The following is a 7,298-nucleotide window of genomic DNA, read 5'->3' on the forward strand; positions in this document are numbered from 1 at the left end:
AATCTGTAGATTGCTTTAGGAAGAATGGACATTTTAACCATGTTAATTCTTCCAATCCAAGAGCATGGAATATCTTTCCATTTCTTTGTGAATTATTCAACTTCTTCCAACAATGTTTTATAGTTTTTGGTGTACAAATCTTTCACCTCTTTGGTTAAGTTTATTCCTAGGTATTTTATTCTTTTTGTTGCGATTGTAAATGGAATTGTATCCTTAATTTCTCTTTCTGCTACTTCGTTGTCAGTGTATAAAAACACAAGTGATTTTTGTATGCTGATTTTGTATCCTGCAACTTGACTGTATTCATTTATTGTTTCTAAAAGTTTTTTAGTAGATTCTTTATGGTTTTCTGTATATAAAATCATGTCATCTGCAAATAGTGACAGCTTCACTTCTTCCTTTCCAATTTGGATCCTTTTGTTTCTTTTTCTTGCCTGATTGCTCAGGCTGAGACTTCCAATACTAGGTTAAATAAGAGTGGTGAAAGTGGGCATCCTTGTCTGGTTCTTATTCTTAGAGGGATAGCTTTCAGTTTTTCTCCATTGAGAATGATATTAGCTGTGGGTTTGTCATATATGGCCCTAATTATGTTGAAGTACTTTCCTTCTCTACCCATTTTATTCGGAGTTTTTTATCATAAATGCATGTTGTATCTTGTAAGATGCTTTCTCTGCATCTATTAAGATGATCATGTGATTTTTATTCTTCATGTTCTTAATGTGGTTATCACATTGATTGATTTGCGGATGTTGAAACATCTCTACACCCCTGGAATAAATCCCACTTGATCATGGTATATGATCTTTTTAATGTATTGTTCTATTAGATTTGCTAGTATTTTGTTGAGGATTTTTGCATTGATGTTCATCAGTGATATTGGCCTGTAATTTTCTTCTTTCTGATGTCCTTTGCTGGTTTTGGTATCAGGGTACTGTTGGCTTCATAGAATGAGTTAGGAAGCTTCCCCTCTTCTTCAATTTTTTGGAAGAATTTCAGAAGGATGTAGGTTAAGTGTTCTTTGAACTTTTGGTAGAATTCACAATGGAAGCTGTCTCGTCCTGGACTTTTTTCGATGGGCAAGGTTTTTGATTACTGTTTTGATCTCCTTACTGGTGATTGGTCTATTCAAATTCTCTATTTATTCTTGATTCGTTTTGGAAGGTCATATGATTCTAAGAATTTATGCATTTCTTCTGGATTGTCCAATTTGTTGGCATATAGCTTTTCATAGTATTCACTTATAATCTTTTGTATTTTAGAGGTGTCCATTTCAGTTTCTCCTCTTTCATTTCTGTTTATTTATTTGAGCCTTCTCTCTTTTTTCTTGATCAGTCTAGCTAAAGGTTTGTCAATTTTGTTTATCTTTTCAAAGAACCAGCTCTTTGTTTCATTTATTTTTTTCTATTTTTTTTCAGTCTCTATTTCACTTATTTCTGCTCTGAGTTTTATTATTTCCTTCCTTCTGCTGATTTTGGACTTTGTTTGTTCTTCTTTTTCAGTTCCTTTAGATGCACTGTTAGATTGTTTATTTGGGATTTTTCTTGTTTGCTGAGGTAGGCCTGAATTGCTATAAACTTCTCTCTTAGATCCACTTTTGCTATATCCCAAAGGTTTTGGCATGTAGTATTTTCATTTTCATTTGTCTTCAGGTATTTTTTTATTTCACCTTTGATTTCTTCATCGACCCAATCGTTGTTCAGTAGCATTTTGTTTAATCTCCACATTTTTGTGGCTTTTCTGATTTTCTTCCTGTAGTTGATTTCTAGTTTCATACCTTTGTGGTCAGAAAAGATGCTTGGTATTATTTCAATCTCCTTAAATTTATTGAGACTTGTTTTGTGGCCTAATCTGTGTTCGGTCCCGGAGAGTGTTTCATCTGTATTTGAAAAGAATGTGTATTCTGCGGTTTTTGGGTGGAATGTTCTATATGCATCTACTAAGTCCATCTGGTCCAATGTGTCATTCAAGGTCAATGTTCCTTACGGATATTCTGTTTGGATGATCTATCCATTGGTGTAAATGGAGTGTTAAAGTCCCCTACTATTATTGTGTTACTGTCCACTTCTCCTTTTATGTCTGTTAATAATTGCTTTACATATTTAGGTGCTCTTACGTTGAGTGCATATATATTTACAAACGTTATATCCTCTTGTTGGATTGTTCCCTTTATCATTGTGTAATGCTCTTCTTTGTTTCTTGTTACAGTTTTTGTTTTAAAGTCTGTTTTCTCTGATATAAATATTGCTATCCCTGCTTTCTCTTCTTTACCATTTGCATGGAGTGTCTTTTTCCATTCCTTAACTGTCAGTTTGTGAGGGTCTTTAGATCTGAAGTGTGTCTCTTGTAGGCAGCATATATATGTGTCTTGTTTTTTATCCAATTGGTCACGCTATGACTTTTGATTGGAGCATTTAGTCCATTGACATTTAAAGTAGCTATTGATAAATATGTACTTATTGCCATTTTGTTACTTTTTTCTGGGTGTTTTAGTAGTTCTTCTCTGTCCCTTTCTTCTTCTCTTGTTCTCCTCCCTTGTGGTTTGATGGTTTTCTTTAGCATTATGTTTGGGTTCCTTCCTCTTAATTACTTGTGTATTCATTATAGGTTTCTGGTTTGTGATTACTATGAGGTTCTTATACAATAATCTACGTATATAGCAATCTATATTGAGTTGATGGTCTCTTTAATTTGACCTCTTTCTAAATGCTCTACTACTCTGCTCTCCTCTTCCCACATTTTATGTTTTTGACGTCATATCTGACTTCTTATTTTGTGTGTGTATCCATTACCCTCTTGTCATTGCAATAGGTAATTTTAGTACTTATGTCTTTTGGCCTCCATATTATCTTCATAGGTGGTTGATCTGCTACCTTTACTGTATTTTTGCCTTTCCCAGTGATTTTATGGCCTCTTTTTTTGGATAATTTTCTTATTCCTATTTGTGGTCTTTTCTTTCCAACTTCTATAAGTCCCTTTAGCATTTCTTGTAAGACTGGTTTCTTGGTGATAAATTCCTTTAATTTTTGCTTGTCTTGGAAACTCTTTCTCTCTCATTCCATTCTGAATGATAACCTTGCTAGATAGAGTATTCTTGGCTGTAGATTTTTTCCCTTTCAGCACTTCAAGTATATCACACACTCCCTTCTAGCCTGTAAAGTTTTACCTGAGAAGTCAACTGATACCCTCATGGGGTTTCCTTTGTATTTCACTTGTTGCCTTTCTCTTGCAGCTTTTAGGAATCTCTCTTTATCTTTAATTTTGGAAAGCTTAATTAAGATGTGTCTTGATGTGAGCCCCTTTGGGTTTATTGTGTTTGGTGCTCTCTGTGCTTCCTGTACTTGGATGTCTGTTTCCTTCCTTAGGTTAGGAAAGTTTTCAGCTATTATTTCTTTAAATAGAGTCTTTGCCTCCTTCTCTTTCTCTTCTTCTAGAACACCTATAATATGAATTTTAGTACACTTGATGTTGTCCCAGAGTTCCCTTAGACTGTTCTCATTCTTTTTAATTCTTTTTTCTTTTATCTGTTCAGCTTGGGTGATTTCCTCTAGTCATTCATCCAGCTCACTGATCCGTTCTTCTGTATCATCTACTCTGCTATTGAGTCCCTCTAGTGAATTTTCAATTTCCAGTATTGTATCCTTCATTTCGGACTCAGTATTTTTTATATTTTCCACTTCTTTTTTGGCGTTCTCACTGTGCTCATCCATTCTTCTCCCAAGATCAGTGAGCATCCTTATGACTTTCTGTTTGAACTCTTTATCAGGCAGATTGCTTCTTTCTTTTTCATTTAGTCCTTTTTCTGGGATTTTGTCCTGTTCCCTTGCTTGGGACATATTCCTTGCCTCCTCATTTTGCCTCTGCAGTGGAGCTGGGAGTGGGGACAGTGACCCATTCTCCTGGAGTGATACCCCTTCTCTACAAGTGGGACACTGGTTGGGGATTGTAGCCCGTAGTCCCCTTGGCTTTCTCCTCTAGCATTGAGGGAACATCTGCCCTATGAGTGAACTGGTCTAGAAGCAATTGGTGACTAGTACTTCTGCCCTGCTATTTCTGGACTAGAGCTTCCAACTTTTGAATGGGGCTGGGTGTCAGAAGTGGACCCCAGTCTGTTCAGCTGTGCCTGCCTGGAATAGAGCCTCTGCAACATGGAGCTAGAGGGTGGTGAGAAATGTTAAAGGCTTTCCTTTCCACGGGTGAATCCATGGCTGTAGACTGTCATCTGGGGGTAGCAGGAGAAGGAGCCGACTTCCTTGACCACGCCCACCCAGAGTAGAGCTTCTGTCACACTGAGCTGGATGGGGAGTGGAGAGGGTTCTGGCTCTAATGCCACAGACTCTCACTGTTCTTACCAAGATTTAATAGATTTTCTTGAATAAATGTTTCTCCATTTGCCATGTACCCTTAAGACAATTAATAGAGACTTTAAATGTTTGTTTTTATAATTCTCCAATTCTAATTAAGTGCTTTGCACACTACCATTCCAGAAGTCCCACCCCCAAAGGAAATCCAATTTCTTGAATTGACCTTTTCCTTGGTTATCTCTTTGATTATTGCTTCTCTCTCTCTCTCTTTCTCTCTCTCTCTTTCTCTCTCTTTCTTCTGTTCTCCACTCCTCTCCTTTCGGGATTCGGATATGCATTAGGTATTTTCACTGTGTCCTATATACTTTTTAGTGCATTTTCTACTTTTTTCTCTCTACATTTCCATGTGAGTATTTTCGATCTACTGCTCTTCTTTTTAGCTCTCTGATCTTCTGCTCTGCTGTGTCCGATCTGTAAGTGGACTCATCTATTGAGTTCTTGACCTCAGATAGTTTGTATTTTACAGCTTTAGAATTCCATTTGATTTTTTTAAAAGATTTTATTTTTCCTTTTTCTTCCCAAAGCCCCCTGGTACATAGTTGTATATTCTTAGTTGTGGGTCCTTCTAGTTGTGGCATATGGGATGCTGCCTCAGCATGGCTTGATGAACGGTGCCAAGTCCATGCCCTGGAGCTGAACCGGCGAAACCCTGGGCCGCCACAGCAGAGCATGCGAACTTAACCATTCAGCCACGAGGCCGGCCACCACCATTTGATTTTTTTTAAGATTCTCTTCCTCTGGTGAAATTTCCCATAATTTTCATTTAATTTTCCTATAGTTTCTCTATTTTCTTTAACATACTTATTATAATTATTTTAAAGTTCTTGGCTGTTAATGTCTTCAAAGTTCTCCGCTCTGGAATGTTAGCTTTTCTGGGCTTCATTGCTTCAGAGGAAATCTGATGTCTTTAAATAAATTATTTTTGTATTTTATATGAATTTTCTTAACGTTATCAGGAGAAATGTTGGTCTCCTACAAGCTAGTTCATCCTACAATAAGCAGAAGTCCTAAATTATATTTTAAAGTGCTTTTTGGTCTATTGTTTTGATATTTTTTGTTAAGCATTCCAAAGATGTGTCTATTGTCTACTGGATATTCTGTCCCTTTCTTCCATAGTTATGACTTTCCCCTAACCATTTTTATCTCTATCTTTATTTCTATTAAATTTTTCACTTTTCTTATTGTATCTTTTATGTCTCTGGATGTGCTGTGTCTTGTGTCTTTTATCACTTGTGTTTCAGATAATTCATTTTTATTTAATTTAGCAAGTCGTTTTACTTTTTCTATTCATTTCTTTTCTTCTTTTTAAAAAAAAAAATGAGACCACAGTCAGCATGCTTTTTTTTTTTTTTAAGATTGACACCTGAGCTAACATCTGTTGCCAATCTTCTTCTTCTTTTCTTCTTCTTCTCCTCCCTAAAGCCCCCAGTACATAGTTATATATTCTAGTTGTGAGTACCTCTGGTTGTACTGTGCGGGACGCCGCCTCAGCATCGCCAGATGAGCGATGCGATATCTGCGCCTGGGATCTGAACCGGTGAAACCCTGAGCCGCCAAAGCAGAGCACGTGAACTTAACCACTTGGCCACATGGCCAGCCCCCTATTTATTTCTAATCACTACCAATTACTTCCTCGGATTGTCTAATCATCTCTATCATGAATTCCTTTATTCTACCTTTAAGTGTATCTTCAGAGTTACAAATTCCTTGTTAAATTTATTTTTTCAATTAATAGTGAAAAGTTGGCTTACAGTATCCTCTGTATTGTACTGAGCTCTTACTGATGACTTTCCTTTATTTTCAGTGAAATTTCTTTTCTCTTTCATTTAGACCTCTTCTTAGAGAATATCTTTATAGATCTTGAAGACTTCTTATTACTCACATTAGAATGATTTGGATTTTTTTGTTCCAGCTAATGGCAGATGAATGTCTCCTGGAGGGGCTATTGGAGGAGTAAGAATATTTCCCCAGTTTCTAAGCTCGTACGGAGAACTTCTCTGCTATATGGCCCCTCTGTGTAGCCTGGGAGGGCTCCTACTACAGTTCATGTTCTCGTTTCTTTTGCAACTGGCTGCTGTCACCAAGAGTGATGCCCTCACGCCCTCCTCCCTACCTCACCACCCCATCCATGCGTTATTTTTCCTTCACTCTTGCTCTTGGCAGTTTCCACTCAGGACAGGGCCCTCCATTTTTGAGAATGAATTTTGTTATAGATTTCTTTTCCACCTGTGACATCATTATGGATTCCATTGCCAGTTTTGATGAGTATGTAATTTATACGTAAATTGGGGGTTAGGGATTTTCTTTGTCTTATAACTTTGCTAAAGATGTAGTTTGCTGTTTTTTTCTCTTCTTTGTTGATATATATGGTTTTCAGGAGAAGTGGAACCTTTTAAATTAAGATGCTCCATATTCCTATTGGAACTGTAACTTCCACTGTCATCTTGAAAAAGAAAAGCAATAACAAATAATAACCATAGTGGAATAAAATACAGACAAAATAGTGTCAATAACACACTAAATATTAGACTTATGGGTAAATTCACTTTTCCTCCTTTTACTCCTTTATATTTCATGTCATCTTAATTTTAGCAATAGAAGAAAAGTCAAACTTATGCAATTAAGAAAAAAAACATTATTTCAATTTAAAAAGTGAGCATAATCATTGAATGTAAATTTTCCCAGCTTTTGAATGCTTGTGTTTCTGGGACATGTGGTGACTTAAAGGTTAATGGCCCAGGCATTTGGGGAAGGATAGTGTGACACCAAGTGGACACAGTCAATGTGAACCTGGCAGCACAAGCGGGGCATGGTAACATAGGAAACTGAGCAGTGCTAATGTAATACATTCCTTGAGCCTCCTGGGGTGAATGGCTCTCCCTGGTGGCAACTCCCACTGAACTAAGAAGCTTGATAAAGGAGGCCATTCCCCATTCT

This window comes from Equus quagga, chromosome 2 (assembly GCF_021613505.1).
Source record: "Equus quagga isolate Etosha38 chromosome 2, UCLA_HA_Equagga_1.0, whole genome shotgun sequence".
Classification (NCBI taxonomy): domain Eukaryota; kingdom Metazoa; phylum Chordata; class Mammalia; order Perissodactyla; family Equidae; genus Equus; species Equus quagga.